The sequence below is a fragment of the Polyergus mexicanus genome, unplaced genomic scaffold (assembly GCF_030449975.1).
Source record: "Polyergus mexicanus isolate NDT 795.1 unplaced genomic scaffold, iyPolMexi1.0 SCAF_10, whole genome shotgun sequence".
NCBI classification, from domain to species: domain Eukaryota; kingdom Metazoa; phylum Arthropoda; class Insecta; order Hymenoptera; family Formicidae; genus Polyergus; species Polyergus mexicanus.
This window is the reverse complement of record NW_027223330.1, coordinates 7,429,314-7,452,013: the sequence shown is the minus strand read 5'-3', so window position 1 is coordinate 7,452,013 and position 22,700 is coordinate 7,429,314. Positions and strand designations below refer to the sequence as shown.

At 35.7% G+C, this 22,700-nt stretch overlaps 1 long non-coding RNA gene across 1 annotated transcript in view; it reads right to left on the bottom strand.

Annotated features, from left to right (window-relative positions):
- Positions 1-22,478, bottom strand: part of LOC138936986 (uncharacterized) — a 129,154-nt gene extending 106,676 nt beyond the window's left edge. The window contains exon 1 of the long non-coding RNA XR_011447450.1: positions 22,308-22,478. This is a non-coding gene — a long non-coding RNA (uncharacterized lncRNA). The remainder of the gene's footprint in view (positions 1-22,307) is intronic.
- Between the last annotated feature and the right edge of the window lie 222 nt (positions 22,479-22,700).

The window sequence follows — 22,700 nt, the reverse complement described above, 5'->3', positions numbered from 1 at the left end:
GGATGAGACAATCGCGGAAATAATCGAAAATCAAACTAAGATTGTTTTCAAAATTCTAAATCTAATTTATTACAGTTCCCTATCCTTTTCCAAATGTCACGAGTCTTTGTTTTGCTCTTATATTGTATTATTAGTCATATTTTTATTATCGATTACATTTTATATACAATATTTCATTCCGTTCTATTCCATGGAATGTAATATGAACTTTTTCTAGTAATTCGATGAGGCTTTTATTTTTAAAAGTTTGTTGACCAAAGAAATAATAGCAGAAAGACAGAAAGAGAGAGACGAGTATATCCGATTGACGTTACTTCATTTCCATTATATTCACGCTACGAAGAAAATAGCATTAAAAGCGCTGTCCAAAGCACGCCGGACCAGCGAACACAGGTAGGGGGACCGGTACAGAGTAAAAAAGTGATTATGTACGCGCGGTCGTGTGTACCGGCGCTATCGCATCCCCTTCGGAATTCACCCTATATACATACATACATACATACATACATACTTCCGTTAGGGACATCGGCACGTATGCAAATCGCGTGCTAACGTTTAAATCGCATCGTCGATCCGCTCACTATACTATTTCCTCCACGATAGAGAAAGAGAAGGAGGGAGAAAAAAAGAGGGGAGGAGAATAACGAGAGAGAGAGAGAGGGTGCCGGGGGATCGGGGGGAGGAGGGGGAGGGGGAGGGGGAGGATGGGAAAAACGGGATAGGCAAAGGGTTGGCGGCAAATGAGGGGATTCCGCGGGTAACTCGATACACCGCCGTCGTCATATTTTTTTTTTTTTTTTTTTTATACGGGGCGCTGTGAAACGAAACGCTTAAAACGCGCGGCGTGCAGAGTCGGAGGCGGGGACGATGTTACATTGTTATATCGCGTTATTACATATTTACACGATAGATCACCGCTAATTGCGGTGTACGAGCCGAGGAACGGCGGCTCTGCCTCGTAACTTACGCAGTCCGGTTATACGAGCTCGCGGGAGCTGCGCGAGTAAAGAAAATCGCAGCACAGCCGGATACATTGTACTACTAATACCGAGAAAATTATTCGCGAAATTTATTTTTCTATATTCATTCCCCCTTTTTCCTCCACTGCCTCCGTTGATTTAAAAATAACCATTATTCTGCCGTTTACCTTGGCACAAGTCGCGAGTTGGAATTTCGTTTGCGATCGTCGCACGAAAAGGCCGCCATCCCCGTGATCTCTCTCTCTCTCTCTCTCTCTCTCTCTCTTTCTGTTATTCCGGTGTGGAGGCAAAAATTTTGGCCGACTGATCGACGTTCGCAAACTTCCGCGAAGAGAGAATTTGGCATCGATGGATAATAAAATGTTACATATAACGTAGAATAGACAGTTGAAATAGCTCGTTTTAGCATCGTTGGACGTTGAAGTATATGGGGAAAGAGGAGTTAAAGAGAAAAGGAAAGCAATGTTTGCGTTTTGCGCCGCCAATTTATATTTCTAGGAAACGCTTGAATATTTAAGACGTGCATTTCGTAACATTGCAGATGTAACGTTGCGCACAAAATGGTGCTCGCGAAATGGAATAAATTATTGCAATTGTAGCTGTTTTGTATACTGTAACCTAATAGAATCAAGATTTTGTTTTACGCGTGTAAAGATTATGCTTGTCGAACGAGACTAAACGCCCGGGGATTTTTTTTAATGCATGGAAATCGATGGAAGAGCGCGAGTCAATAGAATTACCGTGCTGCAATAGATTGAATAAATCGCGTTTACAGTAGAAAATGATAATTCACGATCGCGACACATATTATGAAAGTTTCGGACTCTAACAGAGGCAGTCGGTACATATATGCTAAAAGTTTCGGCATGCATATATAGTGATTAGAAAGTTTTGCGTATACAGACTTTCCAATTATTCATGCGATCTGTCGATTTAAAAACGTGAATTCGCGGCAGCAAAATTCAGCAACGAAAATGATAAATCACACTTCCCCATGTAAGGAACTGGAGATGTCATAATTTCTTTTACTATTTAATTAATTCTTTCGATTAAGATAGAGTTGGCTTTTAGACAATTGATTGGACTAATTAAATTTCGCTTGGAATCTTTAGATATCTTTATAAGCGATCGTCAAATTAAAATCGTATCACGTTATTATAATAAAATAATGAGAAAAATTTTAATTTTAATCCCTTCCCAAATCTATCGTTAAAATCAGGGTTGGGAAGTAACGCATTTTTTCGGTAACGATCGTTACTTTTTTCTGTTTGTAACGGTAACGGTAACGAATTAGCCGTTACTTTTATCGTTATTTTTTGCTTCTTTATTATCTTATATCTATTCCATAGATGTATTTTTTGAAAAATATTTTCTAGCCTTCTATCATAGGCTTCATTCCGATAGTCACTGCCAGTACTGAAAATCGTATAGTAACGTAAATTATAGATTTTACAATACTGACAGTGAATATTGAAATACACTCTTAATAATATCAATATTTCTCTTATCAATATTTAAAAACAATGTTTGATAAAAATTTTCGATAAAATTGAAATTTGTAAATTACAATTTAAATTCCTATAAAGATAAGTGTATTAAAAAGTAAAGATATTAACATAAAAAATTAGAATCGTTAAATAAGTTTAATATAAAAAAAGCTCGCTATATAGAGACTAATTTAGAGTTTTTAATTGTAACATAGATTATTACATTTAATATTGATTATTAAATAATTTTATAATCTAATTATTTTAGCATAAACATAACAAAAAACAAAAACATAACGAGAAAGTAACGAATCGTTACTTTCCAAAATAAACGGTAACGTTAACGCGTTACTTTTTAAAATCAGTAACGAGTAACGGTAACTTTTTACAAAAAGTAACGGGTAACGGTAACGGTAACGGTTACTTTTATAGAGTAACGTTGCCAACCCTGGTTAAAATATAATAAAATTTGTATACTTATACAGTACTACGAGTGTCAAATAAATTTTGAAAGTTGAATAATAAATAAAAGAAATTGTCGATAAAGAATGATTCTTATATGTTTCAAATCGGTAAAGTCAGTCTCTCGCAAAAGCTGCATTAATTGATAGTATAATCACAAGAAAGCACTAGCACCTTGTATATTCGGTGCGATTTGTTTGATATTTTTATTTTATAATAATTTGAATATAATTTAAAACGTATTAAAATTTTATATTCTTGTATATATCAATCTTGTATTAAGATTTTGAAAAACTATTCGTATGGAAAGTTGCATGGAAGCCCCCCCAAAAATTGTACAGTTTCCATTCTAAGAAATCAACGAAAAATTTTATCGATCCTCCCCATCGTCTTCCGGGGAAGCGAAAGAATATAAAGAGATATAAAATTTTCGAGAGGATAATGAGAAAAAGTACGTGTAATTCTAAATTGCGTGATGCATGAAACATGAGAATGCGATTTACCATTGGCTGAGAGCCTCTGCTAATCGGGCTTAATGCAAGATTACAAGACGCATGTAATGCAGGAATCATCTCGATCCGTACGCCTCTTATGCATAAAATTAACAACTTACAAGGGGATTTCGCCGGCTGAGTATACAATTGCACGAGGCATCAACGAGCTTTATTCGTGATGAACCAATTGAAGCTGGACGATTGTATGCGTGATAATATGCATTATGCGGCCACGTCGGCATTTATATACAGACGAGACGGATAACAGGACGCAATGCGAGAGATGGAGGATCGAGCTCGCGAAACGAAGATTTGCTTAATCAGGGAAATCGAATCATTGAAATATGAAGAGTGCGTATCGAGAAATCTAGCACAGTTAATTTTCTTGAATGAGTTACAAATAATTTTCACAATAATTTCGCAATTATATTTTTAATTTTGATACTTATATCATCGGGAATATATATAATGAGATATGGAAATTTTTAATTAGAATTAAATTATGCGTCGTTCCAATATCCGACAATTTTTGATACACATTGACTTCTGCTCATTTTATAAACCATTAAAATAATAATCGATCGAGTGACGAGCAATCGTTAGAGCAAAGTGACACGTTCAGCGGCGTAACAACCGCCAATCTAGAAGTGGGCTTTGTGATAATTAACCAGTAGCTGTAATCCGTCGTTAATTACGTGCGGATTCAGAGGAAAATAACGTGTGCGTCACGCAACGACGGAAACGATAATTATTCCATGTTCCATCATGCACGCGCATGATGCAGCCGCGTGTCACGCGCGTACGCACATGGACGTAATACGCGAGTGATTAATTATCCCGCATCCCGCAGTCACAATCGTCTTACGAGATCCCAACCTACATTTCTGCCGATCGACCATCTCTATCGCGACAATCGTGCATTATCCGAGTGTATAGATAATAGCATATGCAAATTATTCATATATATACAGGGTGGTCCTCGGTCGCCACGATTTTTAAGGCACTTACAATAATCTGACATAAAAAAGTTTCAAACAAAAGTTGTGTGGCTTCAAGGGGGCCATAAGATGGTGATAATGATTTGACGTTGGAAAATCATTTGAAGGTCATGCGAAGGTCAACTTTAAAATCTTAAATGGAAACCCCTATTTTTTATTTAGTATTCTTGTATCTGACGTCGAGAGCTTTCCAAAACACTATAACAAAGTACTTTTTTATTAAGTACTTTTTGAGTTATTTTATATTTTAATCTGACATATTTTGATATAAAAAATAAAATATCTCGTAAAATATTTAGTTTTTGATAATCTTACCGTAATACTTCTATGTACAGAATAATGAGACAAATCAATTAGTATAAAAAAAAAATTGTTTTTAAGAAAATTATTTACAATGTATTTTTTAAAACAATTATTTGTTTTTTTTGGCACTAATTAATTTGCCTTATTATTCTGTACATAGAAGTATTACGGTAAAATTATCGAAAACTGAATATTTTACGAAATATTTTATTTTTTATATCAAAATATGTCAGATTAAAATATAAAATAACTCAAAAAGTGCTTAATAAAAAAATACTTTGTTATAGTGTTTTGGAAAGCTCTCGATGTCAGCTACAAGAATACTAAATAAAAAATAGGGGTTTCCATTTAAGATTTTAAAGTTGACCTTCACATGACCTTCAAATGATTTTCCAAGGTCAAATCATTGTCACCATCTTATGGCCTCCTTGAAGCCACACAACTTTTGTTTGAAACTTTTTTATGTCAGATTATTGTGCCTTAAAAATCGTGGCGACCGTTACGAGGACCACCCTGTATATATATAAGGGTTGGGAAGTAACGCGTTACTTGTAACCGTTACCGTTACCGTTACTTTTTTTTTTGTAACGAATTGGTAACGACGTTACTTTTCGTCGTCTGGAACGGTAACGGTAACGCCGTTACATTTTTTCACTAACAAGTAACGATTTTAACAGTTACTTTGTTTTTGACTAATGGCTCTGAAACATAGAACGCGTCAACGCATGATACGCATGATAAGAATGGCCGTGGCCAATCAATCATCTCCTTATATTAAAGCCGCAAAGATGTCATCTAAATGATGATACCGTGGAGCATCAACTCCTCTTAAAAATAAATAAAATATCTTAGCAAAATTTATTTGATAAAGGAAAGATTGCGATTTACCTTAAGAGATTAAGAATTTATATTATTAATTAACAATTTATATTATTATATAGTAATATAGTTTATGGTTTATATATATTATAAATTAATAAAAAGAAATATATAGAAATGTATAAACTTGGTATTTCTATATTAATATTAAGAATTCATGTATTATATATTAGTATTAATTATAATATACTAATTTAATATTAATATATTATATAGTATCGAGAGTTAATATATTATAAACAAAGTAACGGGAATAGTAACGATTCGTTAGTTTTTGAGTAACGGTGACGGTAACGAGTTACTTTTACAAAGTAACGTTCTCAACTCTGATATAAGTATATTGATAAAATTTTAACGAGCATTTGTGCAATATTTTATTCCGATATTTATCGATCCGTTCGAAAGTTATTCACCTGAAAAACTGTAACGAAAAATATAACGCAGTTATTATATGCCTGTAATAATGAAAAATTTCCAATAAATTGTTCGTTTCTGTTTTTTGCAATTTTTCTAATTTCACAGTATTCGTAGTCTAAAAGTTTTCTGTTATTGATTAGAAAAAATATTAATTATATGTTTTTAGCTCCTATATATAAATCATATCATTATTTCAATTCTCTGCATAAAGAACCCCGCACTAATCATATGGAAAATCTGTCCCGGTCAAATCAATTGGTTTTTACATATGTTGTAGCTTATGACCTACTGAACAAAAGATGTAATGGGCACAAAGCTCAATAATGGACAGTTATCGAGTTATAACCAGTCAAACGTGAAAAATTCGGGCTGCCGAATAGTCAAATCTCGGAAGGTATTGATTTTTTTGAAAAATGTTTGAAACAAACATAGTAGGGTTTTACAAAATTTTATTAGTTTGCGACATTTTTTTTGAATTTTGAATGACCTTGAAAAGCTCCGTGAACAAAAATCTTCCACAAAAATGCCTATTTTTTATTATTTTCAAAATATTTTTGATGAACCTTTTTTCTACTAAAACTTCTTGAGAACTAATATAATTGACTAGAAATGGACATATCAAGTCTATGTTCAAGTTTTTCGATCATACAATTATAATGCCTCATCTTCATCACTTGGGCGAGTTTTATAACATTGCAGGTGCTATAATTAATAGATATCATCCTTTAGTTTTAATGGAAGAAGCTAATGCAGGATTAGCAAGAGAACTTCTTGATAAATCTAGAGAGGTTAATATTGTTCAAGCGCGAGTTGAAGTAGAAAGGATGTGCTATAGAAATGCACAATGGATACATTTACATGAAGGACAGTTACGTGACTTTCCACGCCTAACATTAGAATATTTACGAGATTTGACTATTGGTACATTTCAGGTTCGTCTAGCAAGATCTTATATTCAAGATAAGATGCAGCGTGATGCATAAGAAGAATTTCAATTGGATTCGTTGTTTGATGAACAAGGTTTCATAAGGGTGCGAGTGTTTTCACGATTCCGTAATGCTACAAAACATCAAATATTTATAGCTTACAACATAAGAGATGCAGATAATATAGATGATGAGAGGGAGGCGATTTTTGATTATTACTGCACCTGTAAGTCAGGCGCACGGACTGTGGGTACATGTGCACATGTAACCAGCGTATTGTGGTATTTAGGATATGCACGACACCAGCCCAATGTTCGTTATCCCTCTTCATCATTATTGAACACAATATTAGATGCCGCTCAGAGACCACCACATCAGGATCCAAATAATGAGTAATATACAATAAGATCATTTATTTTATTACCCCACACATACACACACATACACAGCAGAGAGGGTTTGGAGTCAAAAAATACTACGGGAGTGACGAACCGTGGGATCCTTATCTCTGCTGTGACACATAAAGATTTTTATTCACGGAGCTTTTCAAGGTCATTCAAAATTCACAAATAATGTCACCAACTAACAGATTTTGTAAAACCCTACTATGTTTGTTTCAAACATTTTTCAAAAAAATCAATACCTTCCGAGATTTGACTATTCGGCAGCCCGAATTTTTCACGTTTGACTGGTTATAACTCGATAACTGTCCATTATTGAGCTTTGTGCCCATTACATCTTTTGTTCAGTAGGTCATAAGCTACAACATATGTAAAAACCAATTGATTTGACCGGGACAGATTTTCCATATGATTATTGCGGGGTTCTTTGTCAAATCCATTTATTTAAAATTCAAGACACTATAAGAGTACTTTTTAACTCTCCTTTATAAAATATTGCATAGTTGGATACACCTTTACGCTTGCCGCTTATAGCGGCAAATGCAGCGTTACTTGGGCGGATCAAGCAGATCCGTATGTTTATCGCGAACACGCTAATGCGTTGGGCATTATAAAGATAATAGAACGGATGTAGACGTCAATTGTAATATGTACGCGATTGTAACGGTTAGTATTATACATCCTTCGTGTGCACATACGCGGTATAATGCAGCCATTATAAGCGACGGCCGCTAATTGTTAGATAGCAGCAGCTCGGTATCGTATCCATGCATTATAAAGGCCAACGAAAACACGCGCTACGGCGTGTAGTTCTAACGGATAATTTCGATAATAACGAAACTCGAAATGCGAGCGCGGTGAGTGCTTTTAACGTAACTATACAATCGCATCGCGGCGAATCGTTGTTTTTTTTTTTTCGCGGCGGCAAATATTCGCGTGCTCAAGTGTCGCCTATTTCGAAAGGATCGTGCGTTAATTCAGCACCGATGGGAACGTTATCAGCCGAACTTTTAGGCAAACTTGCGATTTGGAGAGGCTCCCGCGCTGTACACGCGAAACTTTCGTGCGTTTTCTTTGTCGGCCCGATAACGATTCTTTGCGCCAAACCGGCGGAGGGAGAGGAAGGAGAGAAAGAGACAATTTTCAGATTTAATAGGATACGCGGCGGGAGAATTTTCGAACGAAGCGCTGAACTTTGAAATTTTCTCTCCCCGTACGTTCGGCATTCGCAATATCGCGGAGTACGTCGCGGGAACCAACGCCGGCAATAAAGTTTTAATCGACGATTATAATTTATGGGCGTCGCGCGCCGAAATGCTCCGCGTACCGGAAAGAAGGCAAAAGATGGTCCCGACCCGTCTTGGAAATTTCATGTGCCGATAATTCACAGTCGGAGTTCGTTAACGAGAAGTCGTCCATTAATCGCGAGAATGCTTTTCATGTAAAGTAAGCGAAGTCGTAAAGCACTCCCATACGTAGATCTCGTGCCGCCGCCATCCCCGGTCCCGATCACATCGCGACTTCTCGTTTAGCTCCCTTTACGATCCTTTACGTTCGCGCGCGAATGCGAAAGCCAGTATCGTTCGCCGAATAACCGCTACCGCTGGAAAATCACCTTTAAAGGCCGTCCAATAAATGTCCCCGCATTCGTCGGCCGTCTCCGAGCGAAATCCTGCGGTGAATTTTTATTTTAATCGCCGCGCCGGAGTTGAATTACGCGACGAATTCTTTAAAATTCGACGAAATTCAAAATTCATTCGAGCTATATTTCACGCGGAAGTACCGTTAAGATGAAATTTTCGAATATCTCGAGCGTGTTCGGCGTATTGCCAAAACTTTTTTCAGTACAAAACAACATGCAATTCTTGACTCGTGGATATTTCATCGTTCGATCTTTCATTCTTATTTTCGCACAGTTTTGTAAATTTCATGAAAACTCCATCTCAACATGCTAAGGATGATATATTTGAATACAATATTTAATATATACGTAAACGTGTTTCTCCGTATTTTTTTCATTAATTTCAATGGCCTCATTAAAATTTTACACCACGATTCTAATTACTAGAATGAACGCACGTTTCTCACATAAACGTCTTCGGAATATATTTCTGCCGTGAAATTTCTCAAGGACAAAGACATTTTCAATTCGTTCGCGTTTCACTCCATTTGGACAATTTAATCGCGGGTTCCATGGAAGAGCGCGTCGACCTATATCGCGCGTGCGCGCACCGAGTGCTGAATATTCCAGTTTATGGTGTTCACGCAGTAATTCGTTTAACGCAGATCAAAGTTCTGCGGCGAGTAAGTTAGCCGGCGTTAATAAATAGTTTAGCACCGAACTGCAAGTGGGCGGCAATAAATTGATGAAAGCCAGAGAGAGGAGAGGGAGAGAGAAAGAGAGAGAAAGGGCCAAGTGTGATAGCCACCGATAACTTTTGCGCCACTCCCTATTGTTCGATCGAAACTCGCATATATTTTCGGAAAGCTTCCCCCCACCCCGAGACTCTCACTCTCTCTCTCTCTCTCTCTCAAAAGAGAAAAGTTGAAGATGGCTGTCTTGATCAATAATGATAAATCCAGTACAAGAGTTGCGAGTGATTTTTAAATAAAAGCACGTAATTTAAAAAAATATCTTACGTTAATATCCCTTTTAAATTTTATTTATATAGTTAAATGCGTTTTATGTAAAATGCCGTCTTTTAATTGTACGTACAATTTTGGGATTCTGGAATCCTGTATAGTCTATACAAAACGTACAATACTATTTGTGGATTATACTACACAATTCGCTGTATTTTCGCAATGCGTAACAACATGCGTTCGTGTGATGTAAATCGTAAGACCATTAACTACTTGCACAGAAGGCTTTAAGCAAATTTGCTGGTTAATGGATATGAAATTTACTTTCGACCCTCGCCTATACCCGAGAACGCTCGATTAACATAACGATTATTATAACGAACTCTCGATGCGCCCCGTTGCCCTATCTCAGGCTTGTACTTCGTTACCCGCCCCCTTTGGCCATCGCACACAGAGTATTGTGTTGCAATTACCGACCCGAGAATAACCCGGCCTTCGGAAAAAAAGCTACCGAACGATAATCTTGACAAAAATATCGCACAATACCTTTCGCATATCCTTTTGCCAATATAAGTATAAGTATTCGGTTACAATTAGATGCGAGGGGTCCCTAAGGGCACCATATCCGCTAAGGTTTCCGATAACAGAATTATGACTGCTCGTAAATAATCGGAAAGAGTGGAGACGTTTGGGAAAAAAAAAATTTATTTAAATTTGACTTTGAAAAATAGAAACTCAAGTTTTGCTATTGCAATCCGTTCAAAAACGAAAATTGTGAACAAATATCAGATAATTGTAAAAAGAATCGCGATTGACACATGGATTCTCGTATTACAGAAATAGATATTAAGATGTAGAAAGTCAGTCAATTTTAAAATTATATTACGAAATAATATTACGGAAAAATGTTGAATTATAAAAAAATCGGAACAGATAATAAAAATAGTAAAAGAAACGTATATATTTCATATATAAAAAAAAAAAAGAGGTTTTATCGTAGATTTAACACTTTGATTGCACGTGTTTGAACAAAAATGTCCGATATAATATCGAATTTCGTTACAATATGAGAGTATTGCTATAAACTGTCAACTAAGCGACATTTAAAATAAATTTCAATTTACACCGTTTGTGAGAGATCCGCAGCGGTCCATTCAAAATCAACCCCGCATACAGCTCACCCGTTCCAACATTGATTTATCCTGTCTCTGCCTCACCTCTTCCTCTAAATATTCTTCCCTCGAGCGAACGCGGTCTGTAATTCTCGCCCGTAAAGGGAGCAGCGCATTGTGAGCGGTGCAGACATGCACATGGATGCGTCGGGAAAACGAGCAAGAATTATACGTGCATACGTGCAACGACGTGGACGCGGATACATTTCGGTTGAGATACGCACTGTAATGAAATTCACCCGGAGAAAGGAGCGCGAGTAAAACAGACGGAAGAGAGAGAGAGAGAGAGAGAGAGAGAGAGAGAGAGAGAGAGAGAGAGAGAAATAGGTGAAATACGGGAAGAGCGGAAATACGTGACGAAAGAGGAGCGAGCGCGACTCGAGCCTTAATTTGAATTCCGAGTGAATTGAGTTTGGTCGAGCTCGAGAGTCATCCGGTTCTGTCGAATAACACGGACGCATCAAGACGCATCTTACTCGAGATCGAATATCTTTACGAGGTCATGAATCAATAACGCTCGCGTATCTGATGATGATGCAATCGTTCGGCGATTCTGTTCGCGACTTATTTTTTTCCGATTCACGTTGAAATCGCGATTGATTCAAATTTCTCCAAACATTGGATTAGCACAAATTTCGACGTATGAATACTAGTATTTTTGAAATTCCGTCATTTTATATTACAGCCTCTATTTATCTCTTTCTTTTACTTCGTACATGTGATAGTATTGGACACAGTAACATTTCCACAGTGTGATTGATAGTCGTTCTCACGAGGGGAAAATTTGATATTAAAGCGAATGCAAGCGGAACGGCTAAAATTTTTGTAATTCGTGCATTGTCAGCTGGAGGCTCATCAGCGCAATTCCGCGACATTGTGACACACGGATATGTACGTTCTATTCCGACGGATTAATTCGTTCCCACTCTCGCGCGTAATCTATCGATCTGCAAGCGTGCGAGCCAGCCGAGCTTATTTTACTACATGAATTCATCATTAATCTTTGTAGTTTGATTATTCTCGCCAGCCATAAGCGCAATGTGTGATCGCCCCGCTTCAATTACCTCTAATTCCGCAATGTATTCAACGTCATTCCATTCGAACATTGGCCGGGAAGTCGCAAAGTGCGAGTCTCGCGTCTCTTGGATGCCCCGATTTATAGGGCGGTCTGAAAAATTTCCTGTAAATAATACTGGGACGTAAAAAATATGTATATAACTTTAACATTACAAGAGAAAGATTTTCACTCACTTTTATGTACGTTATCGAGATATACGCGGTTCGAGTGAGACAAGATCGAGTAAGACTAGTAGAGTAGATCAGAATTATGTCAGACAAGTGGCCTACCGTCGCGTCGGCACCGTTGTTCGCCTCTTTCCCTAGGAGACGCGACGATGCGGCGAAGGACAAAACTACTTCAAAGACACGGGTGCGACACGATGTCGCAAATTAAGGCGGAACGACGGCCGAGAGAGAGAGGCCGCGTGCTTCCCCTTATTTGTTTCAAGAAACCGGTAGACCCCGGATCCCTCCCTCTTATGCATCCCCCTTTTCCTCCCCCGTCCTCTTACGACCACTTGTCTCGTTGGGATTTTCCAGAGAGGCGTCTCGCCGGGAGCAGCGATAAAGGTCAGACTTGCGTTAGACTAGAGGGAATACCGCGACTAACAATAAGTTGGTCCTTCGGTGATTCACGTAAGATCGATGAACGTCCTGGCCCGCGGAGGGCCAGTGCTTTCTTTCCCGCGAAAATACAATCCGCGGAAAAATTCCGGGTTAACATCGGTATCGCGTCCATTAGAAAGAAATTGCGATACTCTTGAAAGCAATTATTCCTGCCATTATCATTGTTCTATCATCGATAAAGAATTATTTAATTATTTCATAATTATAATTCCAATCATAATTAAGAATTCAAATTGACACGATAGTCTCTTCTTCAAATTTGAAGTATTTTTATGAAAAGATTTAATCATACACTTAATCGCTATTTCCTTTTTACAATTTCAACATGACTCGCAGCTTTATATGCAGCGCAGAGTTTACAGAATATACAATACATCTAGTGGACGAGAAGATGATATTTTTTTTTTTTTTTTTTTTTTTTTTGACAAATCTCCATCTTTTGAAAAGAAGGAGTCTATGGAGGAACGCTAGTCCCGAGGCAATGCGGATACAAGTAGCAGAACAGCAACGCCGGACGGAAGCTCAACTGATTACTTACACGACACTGAGCGAGACTGCTTCAAAGGCGACGAGTGCACGCTGTTTCAAATTAAAGAGGGACGACCATGACTCTCTCTCTCTCTGTCTTTCTCTCTTGTTCGTTACTACCGTCTATCCGCTGTATTCGCGAAGCAACCCCCGAGGATACCACAAGCCTTTGGTCCTCTGTTGGTCCACTCTATCCCTGCCTTTAAATGTAAGTTACGGACTTTGCTAGGATGTAAGTTTTAAGTGATGTACCTTTGACTACCATCTACCTTGGCTAAGCTCGCGAAGCTCGCACAAAGAGTTGCTGTCAGAGAGAAGAGGAGAGAGAGAGAGAGAGAGAGAGAGAGAGAGAGAGAGAAGGGGTAGGAAAGGAAAGAGAAAGGGAGAGCAAGGTGAGGAGCAGCAAAAGGATCTAAGTAGTAAGGTAGGTACCTAAAAGAGACGCCGCAAATTAATACCATGCTACCATTGACGGATGAAGTTTTCTAATACCAACTGCATCTTTCTCAGACTTTCTAGATAAATGTCATTTAATCGAATTCCCTGGACACAGAAAACGAAAGTGTCTAGAAAAATAAAAGTTTTCTTAGATAAGACGACAAAAAAGAAACGATAGAACAGAAATTATACGAGCAAAGAAATAAAAATATATAAGTGTTATCGGTATTCTCTCTTTTCTCTATTATATTGAGAAGGAGAGAGGGAGAGAAAATGTAATTTTTTTGTTAAATTTTATTATATTGAAACATTATTTAAACTATATTGTTATTAGATATATTTTTGATCTTTGATTAATTATTCGTTAATTTAAATTGTATAACAAATATTTTAGATTTTCGCTAGTAAAACTTCGTGGATAGCATCGTTTTAAGAGTATCAAAATATTCACCGCGATCGTTAATAATACGTTTATACAAGGCTGTTGTGTGTATCGACCATTTAGATCGTCTATGATATGCATGCAATGTGAAATAAAATTGTTCTACAAAATAGCGTAACGATCGCGATTATTGTACAGTCACGAAATGCTATTAAAAGTATAATATGCCAACAGATATAATTATTTGCCAACAGATAAGAGAGCCATTTTAGTTTAATAAAATTCACATTATCTGTTGAGAGATACGAAAAGTTATAAAAGATTTTTCAAAAGATTTTTATATCTTCGCTATATGTAAATTTTAATATTGTCCAATTATTAATATTAAATTATCTTAATTAATGTTATATATTAATATATAATTGATAAATTTCCTCCTATTTTAAACGTAAAATCAACGTAACAAGAAAATTTGCTGTACCTTCGATTAATTATATACCACATATAAAATAATGAGTACAATATGTAATTCGTTCTCGGTTTCTATCAAAGTTTTAGCTACGTTAGCGCAATAATTAATATCACAACACACACGCAGGCATATAACCAAATATATATTCTAAACTACACCTCGATATTAATATTCGATATCCCATAAAGTTATAGTTCATCAACACGTCATATCACCCTTCTATCTTCTCTTGCCTTCTACCACCCTCCCCCCCTATTTTCATTACTCCTTATAGCAAAGCGACGACGCGGAACGATCGATCGGTCATTCGTTCGGTCGTCGGGTTTCGGTCGCCAAGCTAGCCGGAATTTCCACGAAAGAATCGCATCCAACAAGAATTATTCAGCGTCGCTTGGAAAAGTTTCTCCAGTCGATGGTAGAATACATAAATCTGTCGTTGGAGCGCCTTTGTCGGCGGGGCACGAAGCGACATAACGATAACGCGATCAGTAAAAACGGCCATCCGTTGCATTGCGACGCCATTATCAGCGCCAGGACCCCGATACCCGCGTTGACGATTTTCATTTCCCGGTTTTTATCGGTCCGTTAAAAGTTACGTTCGCGCCCGTCATTTATGCCTGATTAAAGTTTAACTTGATTCGCGGTGACTGCGCAATCCCCCGCACGAGCCCTTTCTTTTCCCTACAACTCCCCCTCAACTACCAATTCTGTAGACATTTGTGTATAAACTACTCCTGTAAAGGCCACCCGCACACCATTTTTGTTTGAAATTGTAAACTCCATATATACGATGTAACTCTGGGCAAATTTTACTACATCGTATTTTTTTTATTTCAACGAAATATATAAAATTTTTTAATTAAAAAAAAAAAAACTAGAATAGAATCAAGTAAAAATATTTAAGAGAAAATGATAATATATGTACACTTATTAATAACTCGTGTTAATATATTTTTTCTTAAAAAAAAAAAAAAAAAAAAAAAAAAAAAAAAAAAAAAAAAAAAAAGAACCAATTTGAAAAAAATCAAGCATATCTTTTACTCTTATATTTCATATATTAAATACATATTTTTTCCACATTTATGCCGATACTTTAAAATATTCTCAAAAGCACCGGAACTCGAAAAGGCGCGCTCCTCGTTCTCACGTTTCTTATAATGCTTATTGATCTCTCAATTTTGGCAAAGCTAATGCTCGAAAAACGCATTAACTCCGTTATTTACAGTACGCTTTGGGAAAATGATGATAGACTATTAAAACTGTCGACTCTTCTTTAGACACGAAATATTTCGGGAATTGAGGGAATGAAAATAATTTTTCTGGAATCAAGTTTTTCAGGTAATCTTCGGCGTCGTAAAGCTTTTAAAATATCAAATCAAATGAGTTACATTATTAATAAAACGATGTAAAAATTGAAAATGATGTAATTACGTACAATTATCTTTGAAAATAATATTTTTTTTTTTTTTACAAGTTCTCTTCAAAAATAGTCTTATCTACAATTTTAAATCTCTTTATATTTAAAAAAAAGTATTTTTGTATCAAATAAAAATGATCATTTCTCTTCTATTGATATATTTATAAATGTTTCGAATAGAATTGGCAGAACGTAAAAAGGAAATAAAAAATGGTCAGAAAACTGACCAAAGAAAATTCTTGCTTTCTTGAATTTATTCTCCCTCGTTTTAGTGTCAAATCAAACGTAACATGATAAAGTGACATTATCGAGCACGGATTCTTGCATAGCGGTGTTCGGTTTCGGAAATCTTACATGGAACATCGATAATGCATTATCTGCTAAAATAAGAATCGAGCTTCAGTGACTTCTATGGAACCAGCACTTTATTTTTAGAATTTTTGACGTAATTGATAGAGTTATAATCTAAAAAATATTAGTTTTCTCTAGGATGTATAAAAAAAAAATTCTAGCAACTAAATGCAAAATGATAAAGATATATAAATAACTAATCTTTTCATCCGGATTAAAATCGATTTTGTTCATAATACTTTTCAATAGAATCTTTTTTAATAATATTTATCTAGATCTTAGAAGAAAAGGCCAGATTTTGAAAGAAGAAAAAATAAGTTTAACTTACGAAGACTTAAAAACATTTCCAGTAAAAAAAAATCTCTGAAAATTTTTGGAACTTTTTAACTTTTGTTTTTATCGTTTTGAGGGCTAAGAAAAATAATCGTTAGAATTTTTCAGGGATTATCTATAATTTTACTTCTATCCATGTCACACACATACACACACATGCATATATATATATATCAGGGTTGGGAAGTAACGCGTTACTTGTAACGCCGTTACCGTTACAGTTACTTTTTTTCGGTAACTGTAACGGTAATGGCGTTACAAATTTTATTTGTAACGGAAAAAGTAACTTCGTTACATTTTTCGGTAACGAGTAACGAATTTAACAGTTACTTTTATCGTTACTTTTTTCAAATTTTTTGATTTATTTAAGATATTATTCTTGCTATTGTGCGTGATAAAATTTTTATCTTAACCGTAAAGCCATAAGCAAATCGACCAATTAGCATTCTTATTATGTTGTAATCTCATTTACTACCAGTTCTAAGTACCTTGCAACGAAAATTAGAAAATCTCAATAAATCTGACCTTATAGATTGCCATTCATTAGTTGAAGCTATTCAGCAAGGTTTAAATAAAAGGTAACTTATTAATTTGATTAATACATATGTTATTTAATTTTAAATAAGGATTTAATTGAAAAATATTATTTTATTTTAAACTATTGATTCAAAAGTATTAATTTCGATAAAACAAACAATGTCGCTTAATTTACTATATTTGATTTTAGATTTCTTACAATATTTGAAACAAAAGAATTAATAATAGCAGCATGTTTACATCCAAAATTTAAGTTAAACTAGTTAACCGGAGAAAAAAGAAAACGTGCTGAAAATTACTTGGAGGATTTATTGGGAATCCGATCAACTGAAAATTCTTCAAAAGCTGGAAAATCTGACGATCACGATGATTTTTTCATTTTTGAGCAAAAAACGGTGCAAAATAAATCTGAACGAGAAGAATTGCAACGGTTTTTAAAATCGAATAATTGTAATATAGAAATGTTAAACGACTATCCAAAACTTAAAAAACTTTTTATTAAATATAATACAGCTCTACCAAGCAGTGCATCTGTAGAAAGAATGTTTAGCATCGGTGGCTCTGTATTAACACCACAAAGAGGGCATTTAAATGATGATACTATGGAGCAACAAATTTTATTAAAAATTAATAAAGAATTTCGATAAAATTTAATCATTTATTTTGTAATAAACCTTGAATGAAATCTTGCTTACAATTTTTTAAAAGTTTTTCTTATGCAAAACAATTTATTAGTTTGTATTGTAAAAAAGTAACGGAAATTGTAACGACTCGTTACTTTTTAGTAACTGTAACGGTAACGAGTTACTTTTTAGAAAAAATAACGGTAACGGTAACGAGTTACTTTTATAAAGTAACTTTCCCAACCCTGATATATATGTATATATATATATTGTCGTTCAATATTTATTATCGAAAAGAGATAAAGCACGAAGATATTTGAATATGGTTTATATCGGAGCAACAGGTAAAAAGATCTGGAAATTGGTTAGGCAGGCAAATTCAACAGGCACAGCGACGGCACGTATAACGTGTCCACGAAGCGATCCCTATAAATATGTATACACATTCTCAGGTGTAATTTCTTACACGTGTATGATAACTTCGGCAATGCAAAACACCGGTATGCATTTAAAGTTTATCTAGTCGCATGAATACATGAAAATGTTACGTACATTGTAGAATGTATCTTTAATATATCTTTAACTACACATCAGATATATATATATATATAAGCATTATAAAAATGTATTTTTCATATTTATCTCTATATTCAAAACACTTCTTTTACGAAGAAGATACGATCAGAAAATCAATGGGACATGAGTAATATCTTTGGTGGAAGAATAAAAGAACGCAATAGTGTTTCGCCGAGACTTTCCGCGACATTAAAAGTCGAAAATGTCGAAGTGATCGAATAGAGAAAAGGGATTAGAACTCCGATGGAACTTCAAAGCGGTAAAAAGAGTATTGCCGTATTCCTACCGGGCCTTTTTCCATTGACCTGAATTCTTTCGGCGAGCCTGTGCGTTTCAATACCATATCCCTCAACTACCGTCTCTCCCTCGTCCTCTTTCTCCTCCAGAAAAGTTTTCACCGCCTATTGTATCTTTTGTGTTCCACCGCACTATTCCCGTCGCTGTATTTCTTTCTCTCTCTCTCTCTCTCTTTTTTTTTTTTTCGTCGAGTACGCCCGTATATGCAGTTTCGCTAGGATAAGAACACCACCGACACGCGCATTCTTCATCTTCCGTTGTGTGTAATCTCCCACCGGCCATTTAAGCCACGTCCTGATTTCACAATGTATATTTGACTCATTCTTAATACACGGTCTCGTGTACAGTTCGGCTCGATAGTTTTCGTTACCGTAATCTATGTCAATTTCTCTCAAAATGGCAAATCGCTATTTGCGTTGCCAGTAATTTATATCCTATTGCACATACTTGTGATGCAGATAATATATATTGTACTTTGAGAAATGAATATACCTTTGTAATAATTTTCGTGGGGAAGAGAGAATATTTAATTTTCATCGATTCAACTCGATATATACGTTTAACTTTAATTTCTCACTTTCAGTATGAGAGAAAATAAAGACGTCGCATTTATTATTCGCGATTTGCCATCAGGAATCATTTCGATCGCTTATAATTTCAATTCTTTTCAAACCCTCCCCCCCCCCCCCAAAAAAAACCGATTTAATTTGATAATATTGAAATTAAGTTCTCTAAAAAATTAAACGATTAACATTAAAATATTTCGCAGACAATCAATTTATCGGACGGTCGTGAAACAGAGATTTTTAATGGTCGTTGTTCTACTTTTCTCGCGATAAAACGGGCATCGCCTTTTGCCAATTGGTGCACCGCTTTTTAACTGCTTCGGTATGCATTCAACGCGGTTCGCCCTAATTTGAGAAATAAAGATGAGTCACGGAAAGGGAATAATGATGTCATATATTCTGAATAGCGATATATATCCGGGGGTGTATTTGGCAGGCATACGCGGGTGCCAGCGAACGATATATATGCGCCACCACGTTATTGTGATGCATACATTTGCGTGGAGAACGCAAGCTTGACAATGAAAAGCATTATCGGGTAGAATTATGTTTCTATAAAGAGATTACAAGACACACAGAGTCATATTTATAGAATTAAGGAAAATATCGTGTGTTTAAAACCATCTTCGAAATTAAAACGATTAATAGAACATCAAAATTTTATTATTATTATTATTAAAACTCACATTTCGAAATTCAAAGACATATATTTTCTCACGTATTTTCTCACGTATAAGCCGGGTGTCTAATAAATTAGCGCCGTATGCGATTTACTCCCGTGCCGATTGATGCATCGCGGACATCGAGTTTAATCGAACGGCACGATTTCCGTGTGCGGGCGCAAATGAAAATGGACGCGCGATAGAGAAAAGAAGCGATCGAGAAAGAGAAAAAGCGAGGAGGAAAAAGAGAAAAGAGAGACGCGACGAGACGGGATGATTCTCACGGCGAAACATCGCATCGGCATCTGAATGCGCCCAAAATCGAGCCGATTGCAATTCGGTCGGAATGGATGAAATAAAAAGAGAGAAAAAAGAAACGGATTCGTGTCGAAATAACCTGGCACCATTGTTATTCGCCATCCGGTTATGTATGCCGGTATATACTCGCTATGTATTACATCCGATATTGAGGCGCAACAATCGGCGAATAATTCCGTTTACGCGCGCATCCCGGGCGATTAAAAACGCCGTCAAGTAGACGAACCAATTCCCAGTCATCTAACTCGGGACAAATGCCTAATCTAATCGCGCGCGATCTGAATTTAAATCGTACGAAATTGTGCGGCAAAAGCTGCATTCGAATTCATCGGGGAAACGTGACCGCTGACCCTAATCGCGATTTAATCTGCAATTTTGGTGCATTTTCTAATTTGAGTTTATACAATGTTCGTTAATAGGATTCCGAAGTCGTTTTTATCGATAAAATGCAATTCGAGTTGATTTTTGTATTAGCTGCGCACAGAATAACAAACGTATTCCTATATAAAGCTAAAATGCATGGCATTTCTTGTGCTAAAAAATTAAAAAGATTCAAATTTACATTTTTATATGCCAATTTCGAGATTCCCTTATTTTGTATATATGTTTATTTTTTTTTTTTTTTGAGGGGAAATATTCATTTAAATATAATTTACTAATAATTTTAGTGTATATTAATGCGCTAAATATAATTGTGAAAAAGAAAGAGACATTATTTAAAAATTTTTTTTGCCGATGAACCGTCAAAGAAATAAAATTGATCCAGAGAACGCGAATTGAACGAGGAACGTGGAGGGTGAAGTAATAATTTTCTAGGATGTGATGCGGTTTCAGCATAAAGTTTACGACTAATAAGACGCCGCCCGTCTTCCATTACTCTTCGTCAATTAACTTAATTATCTAATCGTATAATGAATTATGCCGGCGAGACTCCGTCAAACGACCAAGCCGGCGTAAGGCATGGTTAGTAATCGTTCCTTTGGTATATACGGCGTATACGAAATGGCCCTGGTAATCATGATTCTCTTGCAATTAAAGCTTTATCACCGTTTAGTTACCGGCATCCTTGCCTTAGCCCCTTTCGAAAATTGACTGCAAAAGTACACGGGGATGTGAAATTTGCCTCTCATTGATCTAAGCTATTTCTATTGTAATTTAGCGCATACCATTACCTGTTTATTATTTTATAGAATCAAATCCAGACAGGCCAAAGTAATTATAATCTAACATCGTTAATGTCTAACTGTATACTGATTATTATCGCAAATATATATTTAAAATTTATCATGTAAAACTTATAAAGTTTAGTCGAAATCTTGAAAGAGAGAAAAAAACACGTTTGTAAAATAATATAATTTTAAAACGATTAAGAGTTTATACTTTGTATCATATCACGTTGCGGCATTTCGTTATATCAAATACGGTTGAAAGAGATGTTTTTCTTTCTTTTATTGCGGGCAAGATACGTAAAGATTCTACGGTATACCCGGGAAAAATATCTTGCACTTGTACATCCTTATTTTTTCGTATTTCGCGATTTTTATTCTCTCCATGCTTAAAGCTTTCAGCTTTAGATCACCGTAGCACTGAGAGTTTCAACAGTAACGTATGACATACTTTATGTAAAAGAGGTCAACTGTAATGTAATTCGTAAAAATCATGTATGGGGTCACGTTCCATTTTCGTTACTTTCGCATGGCACATTACGCGGTCTCGCGTTCGTTCCGCTTTGATCAATTTTAGCTCTTTTAAATTTCGAGCACATTTAACTTCATAAATCCCGCCTACTCCCGACTAGCGCGATAAAATAACTTATTAAATTTATTCGAAAAGATTCGATAAATTTTGTATACATGATATCTTTCATAAAGAAATGAACAAGCATTTTTGCCTTTTTTTTTAAAGAATTTTGTAAACGGATGGAATTCTTTTTCATAAAATTCTCCATTTCGAGTTTATTTCTGTGTGTATCTGTAATCTCTTAAATCTAATATGTGCATGCATTTTTTTAGCACTCACCAAAAATGTCGTGGTCTTTCCCGGCAGAAGCTGAATAATTTGATGCTGCTTTCAATGAACCGGCAATGTTATTGATTATTTTGCGATCGATCAAATTTATTTTTCACATTGTTAGGAACATCGATTCCGATAAATCGCGACAAAATGCCAGTTTGTCATGTCTCGTCTTATCATCAGATTTTTTTCTTCGCTGTGTAAATAGATCTATCGTCAACTGTATCGTTAAAAATAAAATTTTTTTAAATTTAACCATTTAACAAATCAACAACAAAAAATACGCATTTGAAATATCCATTGTTTTTCACAATACTTTTGAAGCGCTTTTAAACTATTCGAATATAAAAATTGGATAGAAATTGGATTCATAATTTATAGAAACATGCATCTCGTGAT